Source organism: Carassius auratus, chromosome 37, assembly GCF_003368295.1.
Source record: "Carassius auratus strain Wakin chromosome 37, ASM336829v1, whole genome shotgun sequence".
In the NCBI taxonomy this organism is placed as follows: Eukaryota; Metazoa; Chordata; class Actinopteri; order Cypriniformes; family Cyprinidae; genus Carassius; species Carassius auratus.
In genome coordinates, this window is record NC_039279.1 from 3,395,455 (window position 1) to 3,419,511 (window position 24,057).

At 35.0% G+C, this 24,057-nt stretch overlaps 1 protein-coding gene across 1 annotated transcript in view; it reads left to right on the plus strand.

Moving 5' to 3' along the window:
- The first annotated feature begins 12,791 nt into the window (after positions 1-12,791).
- The window catches only part of LOC113055913 (cadherin-18), a 130,929-nt gene continuing 119,663 nt past the window's right edge, over positions 12,792-24,057 (plus strand). Inside the window, exons 1-2 of the mRNA XM_026222295.1 lie at positions 12,792-12,952; positions 21,852-21,943. The gene's annotated coding sequence lies outside the window, so the exon portion shown is untranslated. The remainder of the gene's footprint in view (positions 12,953-21,851; positions 21,944-24,057) is intronic.

Consider the following 24,057-nt stretch of genomic DNA (forward strand, 5'->3'; position numbering starts at 1 on the left):
CCACAGGACCTGGAGTCATACGCCAAACCAGCCTGTAAAGCTGGCACCTTAGATGGTACCGCAAGCCTCATTTACCCTTCGTTCATCAGCACCACATGGCCATGGTCAAAATGACTGTCACAAGGCAGGGCTAGTTCTCAGTGCAGACAATGACAGAGAAATATATTGGGCTGCGAAGAAAAAAAAAAATGGAATAAGCAAAAGATAAAAAAAATATTTCCCAGTAAAACCTGATATTTGATGCATCAGGAATTGTTTTGGAATGATTTGAAGCTCAAGAAACATTTCTTATTAACCATTATGCTTCTTAACCCATTTAATGAAGTTCCAAACGTAGGATTGGGAGGAGCCTAAGCATTCAGCTCTGTCAATTATCAGTATGAAGCTACATAAGCAGCATTCATCGTACCATCGCAGCATCAATTCTTCCGGCATCCCTCCTACTCCCCATTTCCTCCTCTGTTATTCTCCTTCTATGTAGTAATGCACTGGGGGGGTTGAAGCCTCAGGTTTGAACCTCCATCGAGGATAGCAAGCCAAGTTTGTTTTCCATTACCCATCAGGACTGGATGGACAGGCGAACTTGTGAAATCCCATCAGCCACAATAGAGACCATAAAGAAGCATTTCAATAATAAAGCTCTCCCTGTTACTGAAATGGTGTTTTAGGGCATTTCCTGCTAATATGGGGGGAAACAAAATAAAGGGTTTCAATTAAATATGTGCAGTGTCAATTAGTTCAAATTGTCACATAACCAGGGTAGTTAAATTCTTTTTTTTTTTCTTTTTTTTTATTAAGTGGGTTAATATTTTTGTGGAAACTGATATAATATGTGAAACTATATATATATATATATATATTTCAGTATTCTTGTATTATTTTAAAGTCAAACTAACAGCATTTATTTGAAATTAGAATATTGTTCAACATTGTTAAAGTTTTAAATTTCCTACAATGCTTTTTTTGTTGTTGTTGTTGTTTATAATTTAGCGCTGGATATTTGTAGTAGCTTAAACATGGCAATGGCAATACCAAGGTCAACATCAAGGTAAATATTCCCAGCAGATTCATAAACTAAAATATAAACCTTGAATAAAAGCTTATTTTTCATTTTTGGATAAAAGTACCTGCCAGATGCAGAGGATATAATCTTATTTGGTAACACTTTAGAATAAGGTTCCATTAGTTAATGTTAGTTAATGTATTAATTAACATGAACAAACAATGAATAATACATTTATTACTGTATTTATTCATCTTCGTTAATGTTAGTTAATGAAAATACAGTTATTCATTGTTAGTTCATGGTAATTCACAGTGCATTAACTAATGTTAACAAGCACAACTTTTGATTTAAATAATGCATTAGTAAATGTTGAAATTAACATGAACTAAGACTTATAAATGCTGTAGAAGGATTGTTCTTGCTTAGTTCATGTTAACGAAAGTAGTTAACTAACATTAACTAATGGAACCTTATTCTAAAGTGTTACCTATTATTTTGATAAAACAATGATAGTAAATATAAGATAAAATCAAATAACATAACTAGTGGTGTATTGGTTTCATAAAGATAAATTATTTAATTTGCAATGTTTGTGAGAAATCTGAAACACACTGGCTCGATTGTAATTTTTTAACATTTACTTGTGAGGGAAATGTTCCTTTCTAAGAGTTCTTCTATAGAAGTTGACTTTTTTTTTTCTTTTTTTTTTCAGCTAGATATAATGTGTTTGGTGTACTCCGAGAGGACTGTTGAATTTTCTAAGCCGTGTGAGGTGTCACCTTGGATCACCTTCAAATGAGATGACTGGCCCAATCGATCTCTTTCACGCTCTCTGACGAATCAATAGTCTTCTCTCTAGACTACTAAGGCACACAGTGCAGAGTAGTGGGAAAGATTAAGTGTTGCCTTTTCTTTTTGTTTGTTTTTGTTTGTTTTGACTGCTATTCGGGAAGAAATAGTTGAGGTGGCAGGAAATTCTGATGTTCTCTGATAATACCTTGTGTTCCATCAAAAAGAAGGCGAGAGAAAGACATATGGCTTAAAAAGAAACAAATCACTTTCCTGATAAGGTACAACTCACTTCTTTTATTATTTCCCATATGCAGACAAGCCACAGTGGCAGACGATGACAAAATAATTGGTTAAAAATATCTCTCTATTTAAACGCGGGGCCTGAATGACACTACAAGTATAAGTATAAGCTAAGTGCAATTTGTGTTATGCAGTACATTTGAACTCTACCTTTAAAAACTAATAGGGATGTGTGAGGCAATATTTTGACTGCCTTACACTTAAGTTAAGTGCATGCAGTCAAGTTAAGTGCACTTAAACTGTATGACTTATAACTATTAATAATGCTTAACTGAGATTTGTAAAAGGAAGGGAATTTATTATTTTATTTTTTTTCGATTTCATGTAACCAGCAGCCGGAGCCAGAAATTGCACCATCCACATTCCTTGTGCACCAAAATAATAATAAATACACTTTCCATCTTCAAAGTTTGAGTTATATCCAAATATATTTCAGTCCAATATGTCACATATGATGGGGATATGAAAATGTAATGCATATTAGGAATGACCCAGATATTTCCAAAGGACTGAGAGCTTTCCATCCATTTGTCTCGGCCTTCCATGCAGAAGTCAAGGAACAGGCCAGAATGTTCCAGCTGTCGTCTATTTGTTAAGACATAAAAGTTAGAGTTGCTGTATTGTTTAAAACATACTTTATTTTTTGATCAAAATATCTAATAACCCGCTGGCTATAATGTGTTCACACTTGTATTTATATTTAAAGGAAGCTGAATTATATACTGATTATTCATTAATTCATTAATTCCCTGCTTCCTTCTTTCAAACCAAACAGTATAAAAACATTCAAAATTGAATTCGGTTTCACACAAACTAGAGTTTTTTTGTAGTTTGTTAATAAATTACTGTGATTGTATTTTCATCTGCATGTTCTGTGCATTTTTTTTTTGTTTTTTTTGTTGAGAAGTGGTTTGATTTAGGTATGAAAGTATTAATAGCAAAATATAGCCTATTTCTTTCTGTACATAATTATTCAGGAATTATTAACGTATTAGTATCAGAAATATCTGATCTGAATATACAATGAATAATACAATAGCATCTGTTACTATTGCTCTTTACTGAAATGAAAAGCTTAACTTAACATCTTGAAATAAAGCTTCATGTCCATACTTCTCTGAATGAATTATGTGTTTATTTTTACTGTCCTGATTGACTGTCTCCAAAATCAGGCAAATAGGCCCTACAGTATGTTTACTAGCATTACCGTTTCCATGTTAAATGTTATATGCTAAATTAATCGTTCATTTAACCACTGTTTAAATCATTACCTGCTTCAAAATGAATGCAGTTAACAAAATCATTGTTGAAACATTTGCAGCGCCTACTGTACGAATAAAAACACTATAACAAAATTATATAAACAATGAATAACTGTAGACGATTAAATGTAGGCATAATGTGTATACAAAGCATGAATCTTTCTTCATATTTCAGAATGAGCACTTTATCATTTGTTATATATAGTGTCACAGGGTCCAGCTCCGTCTTCTGGGTGGCGGACAGGTGGGGCTCCATGTACACAACCACGGGAGAGGAGGTGGTAAGTGCGGAGAGCTGGGTCCGAGTTCCAATCCACTTTTTTAACAGGTTGATATGGTACAACTGGCTTTCCCATCTTCGCCCGGGTTGACGCACCCTGTAGGTGACTGGGCCCACCTTCTCGGTCACAGTATACAGCCCTTGCCAGGTGGCCAGGAACTTGCAAGCCGCGTTGGGCACCAGGACCAGGACGTGGTCTCCCGGCCGGAACTCCCGTGGCTGCGCCGCCCGATCGTAGTGGCGTTGTTGGGCCGCTGCGCTTGACTGAGGTGTTCCCGGACCAAGGGAATCACTCTGTCGATCCTCTCCCGCATCAGACGGATGTGCTCGATCGACGACCGGTGGCCGGCTGGCTCCTGCTCCCATGCCTCTCTCGTGACATCCAAGAGGCCCTGGGGCTGTCACCCAAACAGGAGCTCGAAGGGGGTGAAACCGGTGGACGCCTGCGGGACCTCTCAGATGCCGAAGAGGACGTAGGGCAGCATTTGGTCCCAATATCGTCTATCTTCAGCGGCTACACGTCTCAGCATTTGTTTGAGGGTCTGATTAAACTGTTCGACCAAGCCGTCCGTCTTAGGGTAGTAGACCGTGGTCCGGAGCTGCTTGACCTTGAGGAGCCGACAGAGGTCTGCCATCAGCCGGGACATGAAGGGGGTCCCCTGAATCTCAGCGGGGAGGCCGACTCGGCTACAGAGGAGGAACAGCTCTTGTATACGCGTCACAATATATATATATATATATATATATATATATATATATATATATATATATATATATATATATATATATATATATATGTTGAGGTCTTGTCCGTCTGATGTTTATCATGTTGATGTTCGCTACTGTAGTGAACGTAGTTTTTTAATAAGTAATATTAGGGGAAATTCCTAATAAATAATAACTGTTTACATGCCTTGGGTGTTTGAATTATAACAATGTACAGAGATACTTCAGATTTAAAAACGCTGACTTGTTAGGTGATGTTTTCTCCTAAAAGTACATTCGTAAAATGTACTTTTAATTCAATGGAATATATGGGAATACCAAGTATATACCAATATGGCGACGCAGCGGCTTCACTTTCATGACGTCGTGAGCAATCCACTTCTCTATTATAGATCAGTGTCTAAAACTAAAAATGTTTGTTTTGTAATATTGTCTCATGTCATATTGACAAATGTATCTTAAATGTAAATATTTTACATTGTGATGGATTCCGATCCACTCATAACCGCTAAACACAAAACTGCTACTGAAGTGTAAGCAAATTGTATGGAAATGTACCAAAGAGACTGCATGAATTAGCCACATATTCGCTAAAATAGTTGTACCCCGACACATAATGAGAATAGTATTTCCATGCCTATTATCTTGATAAAAGTCTATTGATGTTCAGCATTTCTAATCGAAAGCAAAGGACGATGCGTCATAATAAAGACACTAAAAAGTGAAAAATTTGCAGCAGTTTCAAAAACATGTTAAAGTTTTGTGAAATTATAAGATGTACTGTAAGTTGTCATGCCCTTTAAAAAATATTAAAAAAAATAAATAAGTAAATAAATAAATAAAAAACAGATTTGATATGTTCCCAATAATATATTGTGCTTCAATTGAAGACAAATTATCTGATCATCTGATAAATGTCACATATTTATTTATTTATTTATTTTTTATTTATTTTTTTTGTGTGACTTATTAATATTAGTTTTATATTGTAAAAATATAACTTTTGTATTATAAAAAAATAGTTAATTTATAGGTCAAATTAATAAATAAATACATAAATTAATATAAGTCTGTTCATTTATGGAGGCTAATAAGTCTAATTATTATGTCTCTATGCTCACCATATATCTTCATTTATTTGATCACAAAAAAATGCAAATGTGATGCAAATCTTAATCAGATCAGAAGTCATTTCTCCCATCTTTTGTGTAACATAATCCTTCAGAAATAACTGTGATATTTCTTAGCATTATCCATTTTAAAAATGCTCCATTTCCAAAGTGTATTACTGTGAAAGAATAAAAATAAATAATAGTAATAAATAAATAACAGTTATCCCTGACTTTACCTTTTGCATGTTTATGATGTTTTAGGTGTCATAATTAATCTGAAGTTCAGTTGTACACCACTTATGTCTAATGTAAACTCTGTGCCCTGGATATATATAAAATTAACAATAAATAACTAAAAAAAAAAGAAAAGAAAAAAACTTACAGGCCATGACCTCAGTATGTCAGCAATAGCCTCTCTGCACCTTCAGGGCATTCCTGACTTATCCAAGGCACATATCTGTGGAGATTATGGATTTACGTAACGATAGCTTTGCTTTGAGAGGTCATCAGAGCCGTTTTCTGGGAATCGGACAAGCACTTTCAGGTTTAGACCCCAATGTGAGCTCTGTAGATGTCTCTGAACGTTCCACCTCCTCCGGGCCATGCGCTCTGGCATTATCTCTCTTTGGTCTGCCATTACTGAGAGGTAATTGTGTTTCTCCTCACTGAATCTGTGGGGGCTCAGTATACACCTATTGTGAGGATCCAATGGCATCGATTTTCTCACACTAGGCTGCAGAACCTGTCCGTCACTAACAGCGCAATCTTGATCTCCATGGGAAGGGAGAAGCGCTGGTGTCATTCCTCTGACCTAAGAAACACTCTCTTTCTGTGGTTTCCATCTCTGTAGCAGTTCAAACAGCAGGTGGGTTGACAGTCTTACCTTTGTGCCTCCAATGAATCAATTTGCGGAGCTCTTAAAGACTTCTGACATGCTTTGAGGGAGAGAACGTTTCTGTTGATATGCTGTTTATATGGTTAACTTGGTAGACTAAAGCACCTTCCAATGCCACTGTAAAAAAAAAAAAAAATGCAGCTTTAATTTAGTCAGAGACACACTCTATTTTAAAGGCTGATTGTACTATCGAAAATATAAAAAGACTGATATTACACATATTAAAGTTATTTTTTTTGGCCATTTAGTTTAAGCAACTTAAAATATTAGACAGCAATAACATACAATGTCAAGTTTGGTGGTGAGGTTCCAACTCAGGGGCTGCGGTACATGCGGTTGATGCACATCGATACTTTGTATTTTTGGTCAAAGCAAAGGAATAGTGTCAAAAATAAAAGTGTTGCATTTATAATTATTATTTTTTTCAGTATAAATCTGAACTACAAACAACTACATTTAAAATAGAAAATATAAGAATAAAAACTGATTCAAAATATTAATAAAAACTACAATAATATATCAGTAAAATATATATATATTTAAAAAAAAAACTGCACCAAAATGATTCACAAGTTAAACAAACTTTCAAAAGTCTACTATATAACATCAATGCTTAAATTAACTTATATTAACTATAAACTTAAGACTTAAGTCCTGAAGCTGGTTGCCTTAAGATTTTTAGAAATATGTTTTAGAAATTTTAAAAGTGCATTTTTTTTTGTTGTTGTAAATACAAACAAACAAAAAATTTTTTAACCTGACGACATAGTAAAATATGTGGTAAAAACAAGTGGCCACTGTCTAAACCATTTATGTGTACACACAGATGTAACTTACACAGTTCACAATAAAACTTCATGCAGGTAGTCAAATGCAGATCAACATCTGTAGGGAGATTTGTATAGTGCTGTTGGTGGATCTTCTCTCTAACAGCTCTCTGAAACTGCTTCTGCGGGGCTGCATTTTTCTTGCCAGTAATTTTAATTTGTTATTTGTATGCGTTACATATTCAAGAGGCATGAGCTAGCCTGCGAGGCTGGAAAGAAGGAAATCTCAGCTGTTGTTGCCCTCAGTTCTTCTTTCTTGCTTTCTAAAACCGCATCCTAACTGCAATACATCCTTATAAGTGACTGATTTGGAATGCTTTACAGTGGCAGCAGCTTTGTGAATCATTCCAATAGAACATTTCACTCACAAGAGACTCAACCCATAACTGATAGTGTTTGGCATTAGTGTGCTGTTAGGCTAATATATTGCAAAATAGAAATAAACCCCTTTTCAACTAACATTTTGAAAACATTTGGGGCAGGTAATATATTAAATGCTTAAAATTATATGAATAAAAAAAATAAAATAAAAAATAAATAAATAAATGTTTTCTATTTCGTTTTTTTTTTTTTTTGCATGCATGTCTTCTTTTTTTTAGGATTCTTTGGTAAATTGAAGGTTCAAAAGAACTATAGAAATACAGTCCCTTTATTACGTACCAATTGTTGACAATGTTAATAAGTATAATTGGCATCTCTTTTGCTTCATATGCTAATTTGTATGATGTTATAGCAAGCATTCTGGGATTAACTGCCTTGAAAATTGGCCAAAAGGCAACATAAATATGTTGTCTACCTATAGAAATATTATAGAAAACATTTTATCATAAAAAGTAATAAATGAATAAAGACACATCACCTTTGAATGTAGGTTGGTTTTTATGATGTCTATATTGCCTAAGTAGGAATCTCACTAGGTTTTAGAACATTTCTGCTGTCTTCTCTTTACAGGTGAAGAAGACAGAAGCTTCTAGCACTAATGGTCATTACATGAGGCTCTTCAGGTCTGTTACTTTAAGTGCTTTGCTTCATCTGATGCTTTTGTACTCTCCTTCTCTTTCTCGATCTCCCTTTATATTTTTCTTTTCTTTTCTCACTGTGACTAGTAAACGTGCACATATTTACTGTACATTATCATATATGTTTATTCATATGGCGAGGTAAACCCAGCTCAGGGCTTGACAGGAATCCTATAGTATATAATCCTTTAGCTCTAGCTTATAGCAAAACATGTGAGTTAAATAATAACTCGATGGGGTTTTCCCCAAAAAGGAAAGGAGCACATAGCTTGAACTGTTTGAAGCAGAGCATTGAGTCCTGAATACAGATAACTCTGTGACAATTTCGTGCTTGAAGTGCACCTATACGATAACATAAAAAAAATGGCAGCAATTATTTCTTATATATATATATATATATATATATATATATATATATATATATATAATCTTTTTCACGTTTTTAAGCCTTACCGCTTGTCGATTTAAACATTAAAGCATCCAAAAACAAGACGCGGAAAAGCTGAACAGAGTAGCTGGTTACTCGCACGCTGTGTTCGGTGCGGAGAGAGAGAGAGAGAGAGAGAGAGAGAGAGATGCGTATCAGGGACAGCGACACTGAACCGAGCTCTCTTCTGCCAAGTTCTCCTCAAAGTCCCTCCTGCACCTGAACGAACAAATACAAATCGCAGTTTGAACCAACAAAAAGATGTGAAAGAGCCCAATTCAGTACTCGCGGTGTTCAGGTGGTCATGCTCACGCAGAGAAAAATCTATAAAAAGCAGCAAAATTAGCAGTAAATTAGACTGATTTTTGAAGGATCATGTGACAGAAGACTGGAGTAATGATACTGAAAATTACTAAACTAAATTACATAAAATGTATTCAAATAGAAAATGTTTTTTTTTTTTTTATATTGTAACAATTTCACTATATTACTGGCTTTATTGTATTTTTAATCAAATAAATGCAGCTTTCAAAAAAAAAATAAAAAAAAAAATAAAAAAATTAATGAGCCCAAACTTGTGAATAATGTTTAACCTATGTATACGTTTGACCTCACTGTAATATCTGTCCGAGCCAAAAGGATGTTGAGTTGATAACAGGCTGTGAGTCGATAAACTGCACAGAAAATCTGTATGTGTGAATAAAAACTTCCCCCTCTCTGAAACGGGTGATGAATCACACCGGATGACGGATGACTTTGTGTACTGAAATCTTTTGATGTTCTCTGTCCCGCTCACAGCCATGCCCCGTCGTGTCAATGTCAGCCTAAAATATTAACATGGCAACAATTACTTTCCTGCAAGTAACAAGAGAGTGACAAGGAGAAGAGGACAGGGAGAGAGAAATTGAGAAATCCTTTACTGTGGCTTTGAACCTAAAGGCAGGTAAAGAATCCTTAAATTAGTTCACATACAGAGACAGCGGTGTTGAAACACTGGTGGAGGTCAGAAATGAGAGGTGGAGACAGAGAGAAACATTATACACAGCATACTATTTACAGTAAAAAAGAAAGAAAGGAAAATAGTTTGAGTTTTTTTTAAGAGAGTAAGAAAGAAAGTAAAAATTCATACTTTTATTCTACAAGGAAACAGAAGTTTATTTTGAACTTTCTATTCACTGTATTAATGAATCCTGAAAAAAAGCACACTTTCCACAAAACTATTAAGCAGCACAACATTTATTAACATTGATATTAATAATATACATGCTTGATCAGCATACTAGACAAAAAAGTAAATAAATAAATAAAATAAATAGCTTTGCCATCAGAGGAAATTACATTACGATATATCACACCATTAGTGTTTTACTGTTTTTTATTATATATATATATATATATATATATATATATATATATATATATATATATATATAATATCTAGAACATTGATATTTTAATATATATTACTTAAAATGTAATGCATTTTTTTCTTCTTATATTTAAATATTTAAATGAAATGTTACATAAAGGATTTTTGTAGGTGATTATATACAGACATGCATCTGACCAATCAGGGTCCAGTTTCCCAGTCTGGAACCTCCTGAGCTCATTCTGAGATAAAGCAGTAGCACTTTGTCTGTGAATAGCAGTACAGGCATGTCAGGAGCCTTATATAATAGAGCTGCATAAAAATCAATGAACCTACTATGTCTTTCTGCCCCTGAATCATTGGAATGTAACAGAGTCAGTCTGCAGCAATCTGAGGGTCAACTGTGAATCCTTTGTGTGGCAAATAAACGGTGCAGTGGCCCATAATTAAACAAGTGTCTTCTCAGTTAATACAGAGTGTGTACATTGCCTCCCTCGCACTCGTGTTCGGTTTGCCGCATTCACCCTCCGCCAACACAAGAGCCGCTCAGCTCTGTGAGTGTTGTCTGCATTGACAGGCTGACGGCTTCATTCACAAGAAGTTTTACAATGTTTGTTTGGCGCTTTCTCTCTCTCTCTGTCTGTCTATCTTTCAGTCTTTCTCTCGCTCATCTCCAACATTCAATTAGCTGACACTTTGCAGTCATTCTCCAGTTTGTGGGTGAAACCAAGGTCAGCGTGTCATTTCATGCATGTTGAATTTGAGTTATACAGTTATTAATCACCTCAACTGATTCCTGATGGTGACACCACTATTTAAGAGAACAAAAGGTAAAGGTGAAAGTGGGACGCAAAGAGAAAAATGGGTGTTCGAGAGAGAATTGATAGGTTTTCCCATTTGCTAATGGAAAGCCATCTTAAACACATTTGAGCATGAACAGTCACAGATTAAATTCAGTCAGGCTGTTTGAACTGCAAACCTTCTGAAACCCAAAGCGAATCACTGGAGAAGTCAAGAACAGATTCACTTTCAGACTATGAGATTAAAAATGTTTATAGGGTAAGATTTAGATTAGCGGTGTTGGGGCTGTGGCCTAGTAGTTTGCGCACATTTCAACACATTGAGCTGTGGTGGTCACATGAGCAAAACCGATTTGTATAAATATAAATGAATGAAAAAAAATGTGCAGCTTTAAAATCAATAAATAAATATGCCTACATAAAATAGATGGATGGATGCACCACAAAACCAGTCTTAAGTCGCTGGGGTATATTTTTAGCAATAGCCAAAAAAAAAAAAAAAAAACATTATAAGTGTCAAAATTATAAATTTTTCTTTTATGCCAAAAATCATTAGGATTTTAAGTAAAGATCATGTTCCATGAAGATATTTTGTAAATTCCCAACTGTAAATATATAAAAACTTAATATTTGATTCGTAATATGCATTGATAAGAATTAATTTGGACAACTTCAAAAGGCAATTTTCTCAGTATTTAGATTTTTATGCACACTCAGATTCCAGATGTTTAAATAGTTGTATCCCGGCCAAATGTTGTCTGATCCTAATAAACAGTTCATCAATTAAAATATTATTATTCAGCTTTCCGCTGTTGCATAAATCTCAATTTCGAAAAATTGACATTTAGGACTGGATGTGTGGTCCAGGCTCATAAATATATGTGATTATATCAGTGGTTCTCAAACCTGACATGGAAGCCCCCCTGCCCTGCACATTTTGTATTGCTGTGTCCGAAATAGCTCACTCGTTCACTCATTCACTAATCCCTATATAGTGTATGGCAGTTGAGTGGATTACATCAGGAAGGAGTGAACAAATAAGTGAATGGATTCAGAAGGTGATGTATACACTGCGCGTATGACTTGGAGCGGTTGCAACAACATTGTTGTTCTTTGTTTTTTTATATTACATGTATACCTTATTTTAGAAAAAAATATTAATAGCAATATCACTCAAAATGACTTCACATTGTAATTATACATACCTCTGCGTCAGCTTTGTGGTTTCATATATGGTATGTTTCTAATTTGTTTTGTAATGCTTTTATGTTCATAATTATTGAATACTAATAAAATACTTAGAGCTAAAATAAACAGACATTAACACGTTTATAATTTTATGTATTTATTATTTTGAGTATCTTGACACTGTCCTGAGCAGCGTTTTGAGCTCAGATGAGAAAATTCGTAGAGCACCCTCAGGCGACCATTAATTTTATATATTTTTTTTTAATGATATACACTGATCATATATAGATCAGTGATTATATACCAAATTATCATCATTTCTGTAAGTTAACAGCGGTGCCACCTCAGTAAATTATAAAATATTTCAAAAAAATGTATTGCGTAAATGACATTTTTTTATATAAATAATTGTATGAAATTACAGTTAAAGCAGAAATAATAAAGATGTAAATGGCATCTCTCATTCAAACTCGCTCTTTCCCGCTCTCGCTCTCGCTTCCAGCCTCTAGCTCAGGGGTTCAGCAAGTGTACATCGGTTGTACACTCGAAATCAGAATGAATTGTGGGTAAAAAGTAGTGGGCGGATGTAGGGAATTAAGTCGTTCACTCAGAATTTGGACATTACTACAGAATGGCTGACACCCGATATAGTGCACTATATAGACACACCCAGTTTAGTTCTTGTCATCTCTACTAACGAGCTGATGAGTGGAATCAGGTGTGTTAGATAAGGGAGACATACAAAAGGTGAAAGGCAGGGCATTTTGGAATCCATAAAAAAAGTATTATATACACACACAAATGCACACAATACAGTAAAATTATTAACTTAATTTCCCGAATACACATTTGAAAGCTAACCAACCAAACATCTCACCTCACGAAGGTCTTCTTCCTTGGACTGGCCAAATGAAGGAAATTATTTCATCATTCATCTCAAGTATGAAAGGTCAGTTTGCTTTTCTCATGGCATCACTAGGCAACCAAGCTTGGCTTTCAGTGGATGATTTGTTTGAAATGGAATCATGAAAGTCTCAAGAACTCCAGATCGTGTCTGTTTATGCAAAATGTAACTTACCTCAGACAAGTTTTATAAATATCATAAACCAATTTCCAGTTCCAAGTGTTCAGCGCTCTTAATGCAGTTTGGCGACTGGCGCCATATTGCACAAGCTAATGGTTTACAATCTGCTGTGTGGAGTGACTGGATGGATTGTGATATTAGTGTTTTAGCATGGTTTTGAATGGCAGGTGTGCTTGTAAACCGTTTGATTCAAATTGAAGTTTGCTGGCTGTTGTAGCTGTAAATTTATTTGTATGCACGGTTTCACACTGGACATATTACAAAATTTACAATGTAATGTTCCTTTAAAGGAATTATAGGGCAAATAAAGACAGAAAGGGTGTCTCTGTTTTGCAGTTAATTGGTTTTTATGTAACATGTGGCGTTTTGTTGGTCGTTTGGTTCACATTATTCTACCCTGTTATAATTGTCTGTTCCCACAGGGCTTCTATTAGCATCTGTGATTCCTTGAGCTACCGTGGTTTTCTTATATGGCCATCAGCAGTAGGGGATGTAACAATATAACATAATATGTGATGGAACAATGTGACTATCCATTGAGAACAACACTTGAGTGGAACTCCGAAATAATGATTCAATGTGTATCTGTTGATTGTTTTAATGCAATGAACGGAGCACAAACACGTGCTCCACAAACTCAGGGTCAAAGCCTAAGTTGACAAAGAAAGTTGATAATCAGCATCATGGTTCCAACAAAGCCGGATTGGAGAGGTTTGCTTTTGTCAACTCAAAACTAATCCTGTGACTCTGAATTTGTTCAGATACCATCATGGGACAGGCCCCTGGACAATCCCCAATAGATCCTCTGCAGTGATTGGGTGCCATCATAATGAGAATCCAAACAGCTGAAACAACATCAATAATCCGGCCCATTAATTAACGTCTTGTGAAGTAACTTTAAACTGTAGCTTCTTGCCAAAATCTGAGTCTAAATAATTATGATTTCTCCAGTGGATCTCCCATCTCCTATCCACTCGCAACAAAATCCACCGGCATATTTATTTAGAATTGGTTTTAGACTATTTTCTCTTTAAAAATGCTTGACTCTGTGAGTCACTTCTTCACTCAATGAAGAAACAAACTCATCTACATATTGGATGACCTAAAAGTGAGTGTTTTCAGCAAATTCCTTTAAAAATATAGTTACACTGTATACTTGCATCTGTGATTTCTTGTGCTCCGATGGTCTTGATTGGCACTTCCTGCATGAGCATCATGTGCTTGGCAGAAGGTGCATGAATTATCCCGCTAATCCAGAGCACAGGCTGTGGTTCTTTATGGTCATCACACTTTCACAAATACAAAGGCCTGCATTTCTGTGTGCCCATTATTACCATAATCCAGCAGTTCTGCTCTGCCATTGTGCCGTAATTGGTTTGATACAGGCGTTGACACTCCTCCTCACTCTCTTTCCCCGGTTGCCCACCACATTGCTATGATGGGCAGCATTAGCCTTGAGAGACTGGAGGGAAGCAAGCTAATGTAAAGTAATTTTGACCTGCTTGTCAGTCCTGGCGACACCTACATCCATCAGTGTCAAGGAACGACACGTCAATACTGCCCTCAAGGTTTGGCTGCATAACAAATCGCAAACTTTAACGTCTCACTTAGGTGTTTCCAGACATTTTGGCAGAGAGAGGAGAAGTGACTTAACGGGAAGCGACAAGGTAACACTCCCTCTGGAACCTTCTTGATTTGTGAGAGATGAGGGCCGTGTGCTTCAGTTTTAATGGAGATTGTGCAGCTCAAACATCGTTATAAGTGCATGTTTGTAAAATGATTAGATCCTATAATTTCTGACTGGATGAGCCATGTTTGAATATGATCATCTGCATTCTGATGCATCATCGGAGAGCAATAATAAACTACTAAATACAGAAAAAAAAATCCTAAACAATACGATGTCAGATAGAAAGAGAGCATAAATCATATTTAATAAGTTATATTAAGTTAATTTTACCATGTCTATTATGTTAGGCACCTGGGCAGAAAGAAATTCAAAATTTTACATTGCTCTGTTACTCCTTTACTAGTTTAAAATGCCTTCATAGGTTATAAATCCAAGCACATGCAAGAAATAATGCAACCGTTTAGATCTATATTTTAATTATTTTTTTTTTTTTTTTTTTTTTTATTAACTTTGCAATGTAATTTGCCTTTATTTATTTGGCTAATGCTTTTATCCAGTGTGACTTTTTGTGAGTTAAAGTACATTTTGTACATGTGTATTTCCTAGATATCGAACCATCACCTCTGCATTGCTGATAATCATTAGCTGACTTTACATTTTGATTGGCTATCCAATATACAGTATCTCAAACAATTACTTTACTTAAATGAAAAGGCTTATAGCTTGTTAGAGGGTAATCTAATGAGAGCGATTACTTATCAATCTAAATCTCTCTTAAAGAATCTGACGAGCAGGGCTAATATTTGGAAATGAGAAGATGGAAAAGGAGGGGGAAAAGATTAATGTGACTCCTTTGCGCATCTCAGTGACATCTGTGACTCCAACGAGCTCATCAGGCCATGAAATGGGGAAAAAGCACATCAAAGGGCTCACCTGGCTTTCATCATGAGGGAAGCTGTGGCGATTAAGCGAACCAGTCAATTAAAGGAAATTGCTGCTCGTTAAGAGTTTTCTCTGAAGTCTCATGACGTTTACCTTATTTACACAAAAAATAAATAAGTAAACCAACTTGCAAAAAATTATGTTGCTCAAATGGAGCGTGGTGATAGTAAGTCCAAGGCCATTGGTTTGATTCCCAGGGAATTTATAAAATGGAGTATATGGAATTTGGATAAAAACATCTGCCAAATGTTAATGTAACTAAATTTTATTAAATTCAAGTTTATTTGTATAGCGCTTTTCACAGAACATATTGTTTCAGAGCAGCTTTACAACTTGTAATGATTATAATGTAAGAATAATATTTTAATATAACAATAAATAAATAAATTGACAGCTTTGTATGCCAATCCAATGCTGGCATCATCTAAAGTCTTCACAAGTGTTGGCTTTGTCTGAACTCTTTGCAAAAGCTGAAGCCAAACTAATTATTTATCAATTTAATTATAATAAATGATTGAATATTAATGTTACTGTGGCTTTCACAGAATCCAAAACAGTCAATAACTTGAAGCAAAACTACAATACAAAACAGAAAAACAACAAATTAACAATTTGTATATTATCAATCTGTGGTTCATATAAAACAAAAAGCAAAAAGTGATTATGTAAGATTTACAAAGTCCATCATTTCCAACAATCTGTAACTTATGTATTGATTATATTAACCATAAAGGCCCTCTGTATTTTTAGTTTTCTTATTTTCACCCAAAATTTAATTTCTTTTTGATTTAAGAATTTCATATTAACATGTATGCATTTGGCAGACATGTTTTGTCGCAATCCGTTTTTGTTTTTCAAGGGATTCGGACCCATGACCATTGATGGGCTACTGACCTACTGTTAGTGGATTTGCTCAAAATTATTTTCACTTTCACACTGTGGAGTCGTTTTTGTAATTCTGGTTGAAGTGCTTCTTTAAAGCCTTCAAAAGTTCATAATTGTGAAACATGAGGTTAGTTGGGTCCCATCTGCGAATGTCTCAATCCATCCTTCTTTCCTCCTCATCTTGCCTGTCATTCTGCAACTTCCTGCTACCTTCTTTTTCCTTCCACCTTGAACTTGTTCCATGGTCCACACAGCAGCGGGAAGCAGATTAATGCCCGCTCTTTGAAATCTCAGTCACATCGTAGCTGCTTTCCTGCCTTCTCCCAGTCGCTAACATAAATCACGCGTTTCCCATCTGTCAGCACTGACTAATATCCACTGCCAGCTTTCCAACGGGATTTTTTACCTGACTGCAGCTCCAGTGCAGAGCTAAAGAGAGGTGTTAGTAGGCATCTACAGGACAATCAACTTTATCTAACTATTAAATGTAATTTTGTATGAAATGTAATTGTGTTTTGTATTTTTATTTTTTTATTTTTGGTCTTCAATGCAATTTTTCATGTAATTGTATTTTTTATATTTCGGAGGTGGATATAATTCGAGATTAGTGTGTTGCATGCGTAATATAATTTATTTTAGTTTTTTTTCCCTCATAATTTACACTTGCATTTATACTTTTAATAGCAAATATTCTGATTTTTTTTTTCTATTTATTTACAAAAATTAGTTGCTTGTAGTTCTTAAATGCAAATCTGATAGGGATTCTCAATGTTATATGATCAGTTTTTCTTCTATTTATTTATTTAAACTAATGGTGACTCATATTTTTGGAGATTGTCTGGGGTGCATATATGTCTGTCCAGGGGCGATTCTAGGATTTTTTCAACTGGGGGGCACAAGAGGGGCCACGATTAATACAGAGGGGCCAATCTTGTGTTGTTTGAACTGTATATCCAAATCATTTCAAGAGTTCAGTAACCTTTAAAATCAGTAATAAACAGTGATACCCTATTATATTTTAATAGCAGTTATTCACTGCTCTAAATAAAAAAAAAATCAAATACAATTTGTATTAACTTTTCACTTTACAAAAGTGAAAGAAAAACTGTAATAAATAAAATAATCCAATGTATGAATAGTGTACAACTCACAAATAATAATAATATAATTTATTTATAATAGCCTTATATAATATATATATAATAGCCTTATTTATATAAATGCAGAATAACATTAATAATTCATAGAAATAAATACACAATTAATTAATTAATATAACTAATATAAATTTAATTTAATTTCATAATGTTTTTGTTTATTATCCACATCCCATTCAATTTGCATAGCAGCAGTTGCAGTAAATTTGCATTGATGAATAAACAAAATCTACTTATGTCAAGGCTAATTAATTTTGAGCATATTGATTTAAAAATATCATATATCCATACTTTGTTAGAAATACTTGTTCAAAAAGGTAGCTTTAGTTTAACATGTAAAATATGTGGATCCTATAAAACAGTTTAGAATAGCTTAATTAGTCCAGTGTTATTTTAGTATTAGTTATTTATTTTGCTATTTAATCATGCATTAAATAATTATGTATGATTTTTTTGAGAAAGTTTCTGGGTGTCATCAAATGACGTTTTGTCAATAACTTCTGTGAAGGGAGGGAGAGAGAGCTGGAGAGAGAGCTAGAGAGAGAGCTTTGCAGGATGCAGACAGCAATCGCGGAGCACCATGGTGATTTAGAACGGCAACTGAATTTATTAGGAATCTACAGACGCAAATAGACTAAAGGTGTAGAAAAATAAAGACCTATATGTGTATTTTGGAATTTTTTTTTTCACCACAAGTCTGAAAGAAGACATGTTACTGAAGACAAACAGGCCCAAATCTCAAAATTGACCAGTAAAAAAAACGATGTTTTTGCATGTGTCCAGAGATGGGTAGAGTACCCAACAACTTTACTCAAGTAAAAGTAAAAGTTATTCTAGAAATATTTACTCAAGTAAAAGTAAAAGTACTAGTCTTAATAGTTACTTGAGCCAGAGTAAAAGAGTATCGGATAAAAAATCTACTCAAGTAGTTAGTTACTTTGGGTCATATATACGGAGCCTATTTTTATTTAGATATATAGATAAATGTATGTAATGTATGTGTGCGTGTGTAAATGTATATATTTCATCAGCCTTTACTCCAATTTATTATAAAACCCTGTCTGTTTACTTAAGAAACAGATATAGGTTTCATGCCATAACATATTTTTAATACGACTGACTTTATATTAAATGTGAATTTCAATCACTGACATCATCACTGACAGTCTAGATTTCAATCACTCTCAGAAACTCCCATTAAAATCACTGAAACTGTTAACACTGTGAAATCAATATCTTAATTATAGATTCGTACACACATCTGCACTTTGTTGTTTCTGGTGAGAGAATTCGCCAGAAAGAGGTATTCAGTCAGTGAGCGAGTGAAGGAAGCACCGGCATTTCAGAGATGACTCATCCGAACACCTCTGATTGGCCATTGCATTCAAAAGAACCGTGTGTGATTGGTTATAATGCGCAACGCTGTAAAAACGCATCTATCTCTGGCTCATCACCAGCAAGCGATCACAGATCTGATTTTAGCAGCTGATGATATGACTTGCTGAACGTACTCGCACCGGTGTGATTGAATTAAAATTAATACAGTCTTAATCGGCTATTTTTTGTCTTTTGGAAGCTGCATTCAACTTGACTCCCCTCTGTTATAAGCCACACACGTACAACAAACTACTGTCATAGTTGTATCGTGTACTGTAATCGAATGTAGCCCAAGTTATTACCTGTTAAACAGTAGACAGCACACACGGTGTTCATCTAATAAGGATCTCCATCGCAAGCAAATAATAGCCTTTGCAGATTTGCTTTCAATTCAGTGCAGTTCCATAGCCACGTTTTCAACGCTTCTGATGTTAAACGTTACAACTCTGAGTGAACCGCTTCAGACGCTCAGCGCGTTGCTTCAGGGAACTGAACGAATAATTCAAACTGATTCATGAACCAATTCACTCGTTTGCCAATTGGTTTGATCAAGCCTTTGAACAGAATTGACTCAAAAGAATGAATCATTAGCGAATGGGCATCGCTCATTGCCCAGAGAAAAGTAGACGGCGCGTTTGGAATAAACTGAAGCATTTATAACATTTATTGCATTAAGATAAAGTAACGAGAGGAGCGTCGCCCACAGTAACGAAGTAAAAGTACAGATTTTTCCCAAAACATTTACTCAAGTAAGAGTATAAAGTACTACCCATTTTTAAATATAGCCTACTCCGAAAAGTATTAGTTACCCCGAAAAATTACTCAAGTATATGTAAGTAAATGTAACTCGTTACTACCCACCTCTGCATGTGTCTCACCCATATACACTTAAAAAAAAAGTCTCAAGTGTGGAGCGTTAGATAAACATTACACGATTTGTTTCGTCACCTCACTTGAGTGAAAAAAGTCGCTAATCGACTGCATGATTCAATAATGACTTTATTAGAATTGCTATTATAGTTTTTTTTTTAAACCATTGCTTTAAATTGCGTTGTTGCCTATATCGGCGCGTTCGGCCGAAAAATAAGTAAATCGTAATGCAGTAAACCCCTTTTACATTCAGCATCAGAGGAGCATAGTAATATAATGATTAGCATCTTGGTCTGCTCTAGGAGATAACATCGTCATCGAACCTGGTCTGTCTAACACCGAAAGACGTTAACGTTAGTACCAAACACTTCTTGCACTTCAACAGCTCGCTAATCGAAAAACATAAGCTATTTAAAATAGGTGCTTTTTTTGGAAAACAGCAGCTCGCTATTCTTAGTCCTCGTTGAGAAGCATCGCGACTCAATCATGAGTTATTTACTAAACTGAAAGATTATAATTTGAATTTGTGAGTGACAGACAAGTAAAAATGTGGGGGCACACTGGGGGGCCAATCAGTTTTCAGGAGGGGCCAGTGCCCCCATGGCCCCTCCCCTGGCTACGCCACTGTGTCTGTCAGTCATTTGAAGGTGTGATCAAACCTTTCACCACAATCATTTTACACTGACAGCTTTTCAACCACAGGATGCAACTATTTTTCATGCCTTTCCCCCATTGTGTTTTCTTTTAAGGGGGCATTTTAAAGACCCAGATGAAGTCTGATACTTTTTCCTCTTTTTATTATAAATTCAACATCATTATTATATCTTGTTAGTGCATGTTGTACAGTCAAGCTCTCCAGGTTTCTAATTACACATGAGTGCTGCGAAATCTGTATAAAACTGTTGGTTTTATCCTGAGCAGACATGTGGGCGACGGCATCCAAAACATATTCCAGGAACTCAAGCTTACATCATGCGTGAGAGTCAAATCAATGAACAGAAGGCTATTTTTTTTTTCACACTGAAATGTGTCATTGGATAGGTCTCCTTTTTTAGACAAACTCTCTATGTTTGGATTATGTTATGTTAGGGGCCACTTCAAAACTTTGTGCAACAAACATTGTTTATCGTTAATAAAACTAATGAAAATTTGCATTGCCAGGTGGAAATTTGTGCAATGTCAATTGGTTTACTTTCTAGACTGAACTTCGCCCATCAAATATGGCTGTAAATAACATGTATACTATAGGTGAAATGTTATACAGAGCTGAAAAATGCATGACTTTTATGCAGGATTATCCCTCTCAAAAGTACCAAACTACAAAGTGAGCAAGAACAATAATAATAATAATAATAATAATAATAATAATGATAATAGGCCAGAGGATTCGCTGGGTTCCTAATTAATAGTTATGTCGGATGCATGTGCCATGATTTTAAGATGCAAATTGAACTTGTAACAAATAATCAAGTGTATCGGGTTATAATTTTAAAAAGAATTATTGAAAAACGGGTGATACATGCATTTTTACATGCATTGCTGAATGTTTTAAAATTTAATTACACATCATTTTTTTTTAAGACGTGATGTGCATTTAATTGCTCCATTTGTATCTTTTTAAACCACATTATTTCTCTTTACATTAAAGTAAATGTAATCTATTGTTAAATATTGTTCCATGAATAACCTTTAACATACGTAGAACTTTCAATTGTGCAGAATGTTTTTTACATTTATTAAAATTGTTCACACTAAGAAAAATAATGAAGAGGAAGAAGGTTCTTGGGAACCCAAAATGGGTATTCTGTCACATCAGTGTGAAAACCTTTTCTTGAAACCTTAGCTTTTACAAGTGAAGAGTAGGTTTTAAAGCTTAACAGTTCTCACTTTTTATGTTTTGCAGGCTGGAGAAGGGATCCCATTGATCAGCGGCTAGAGAAACTCTTACAGCTAAACCTGAGATTTGTGACCAGGTCAAGAAGACTGAAACCAGAGGTGAGTAGCTTTATTCTACTTGTGTAAGGATGGAGTGGGCTGTCATTCTAGGTCTTCAGAGGATGCCTCTTCATTTATTTTGGCCAAGATGTCTGCATTTGTTTTTACCTTAGACAGTTGCAGGTTCTTTAAATCTAGGATACGGCCAAGAAACTCATGTGTCTGCTGGACAACTGACAGATAGGGATTCTCCTCCTGCTTTTGTTGTTTTTCCATTGTTTTATAGTTATTTTCAGCACAACAGGGGTCTTGGTGTGACACTCAGGGTCTGAAAGGCAGTCTTGCGATTTCAATGTGTTTTTTAATAGTATAGTAGGCAGTGTGTGTGTGTATCACAAGGTGTGACTCCAACAGAGTTGGACAAACAGTATTGTGCACCTCCTTTTAATGCAAACAAACCTGCCATGATTTCTCAGTGTGTGGCCTGCTGCTGAATTATTTATCTCGTCCTGCATCGATTTCATGAATTAGCAAAGAATCACCAGGCCTTGAAGGTAGGACTGGGAAGGAAAACGTGAGATTGAGAGCTGTCTGCAGTAACGGATATGTGGTTATAAAATAAAATTATAATATTGAACACTTTCATTTTCGTAAAAAACGCATGATTAAATGGGTATAGAGGGGTTTATTGTTCCTTATCACTGGGAAATTTGTCATTAAAGTATATAATATGAGGTACTTTAAAGATCTCACGCTCTGTGTGTGTTATTGAAAGGTAAGAAAAAATACTGAATGAAGACATCTATGAACTGAATGGGCACTAGAAGTACAATATGTCCGTCTGAGGACAGATTCAGATTAGCCAATAAGGAACAGGCCTGAATTTGTTATATTTAGAATACTTATTTGATTGTGAAAACTATTTTAACCATAACTCATCCATTATTAGGTACTAAAAGAGTATTATGGATGAGTTACACATTTTTAAACAAAACACTGAAAAACAGTGCAACTTTAATAGTATTTTGTATATTCGTATTCATTATTGACGACAATGTGATATATAGACAGGCTAATAATGTCGAATTTAGAGTAAATGTTGTGTCTAACAAGTGTTAATTTGATTTTATTTCATTTGTCAGCACTAAATTGGAGCATGTTACCCAAAATTCACAAAACAATTGAGAATGGAAAATGTATGTTACCACTGAAACTGATGGTTTTGTTATTTGACCTATACATGGGTTTAATGTTCTTAAATAATTGTGCTTCATTACAGCATTTAATTTATTTTTAGTAATTTGTACTCTGGATTGATTGGGTACTTGGGGAAAAAAATTCTGACTTTTTACTCTGCATTTTTTATTTCGTTCAGATCTACAAAGTTCATATTTCACAAGTAATTATGTCTTAGATCTTTGTAAATTGACTGCAAACTTGCCAGTCAAGTCATTATATAAATGTATTTAAAACAGCCAAGGAAAACCAAGTAATTTGCCTCCGCTGTGAAGTTGATCATCTTTTCGGTCACTTCAGAACACTGAGTCTTTGAAACAGATAACTTAAGTACTATTTAAGTTTAAATGAACTATAAATACATATAGATTGTTGTTGTTTTTTTTGGCTTGATATTTGAGTATGCACATATGCTTCCATGTCGCCCACATTATCCAATCCAATAATTACTTGGATTGTTTATAATTCTGTCAGACAACAGGCAGTAAATATCACCAACTGCTTGAGTCTCAAATCACCTACAAAAACACCAAAAATGCCAGCCTGTTCTTGCAGAAACATAACAGATTGTGGATTATGGCTTGCTGTCTTTGAACAACTTTTCAAAGGACAAAGAACTATAAAGTGTGGAAGAAGTGGATTGAGAGACAGACAGACAGACATGCATTGACTGTTTATGTTACAAGGTGACTGAAGCCTTTGTGTGAAATACGTTGGACGTTTAGGAAAGGCATGATGGCTTTTGAAAGGTCTGCTTTTCTCTTTTATCTCCACACAGGCGTAAGGAGAAATCAACTTTATGGGATCTTAGATTGGTATCAGCAAATGGTGGCATTATTCATTCATTTGCAGATTCATTCTTTCATGTGTTTATGTATATATTATCCATCGAACAATGACAAAAGAAAGTCAAGCTCGTGCTTTAGGGCAAGTGCTAC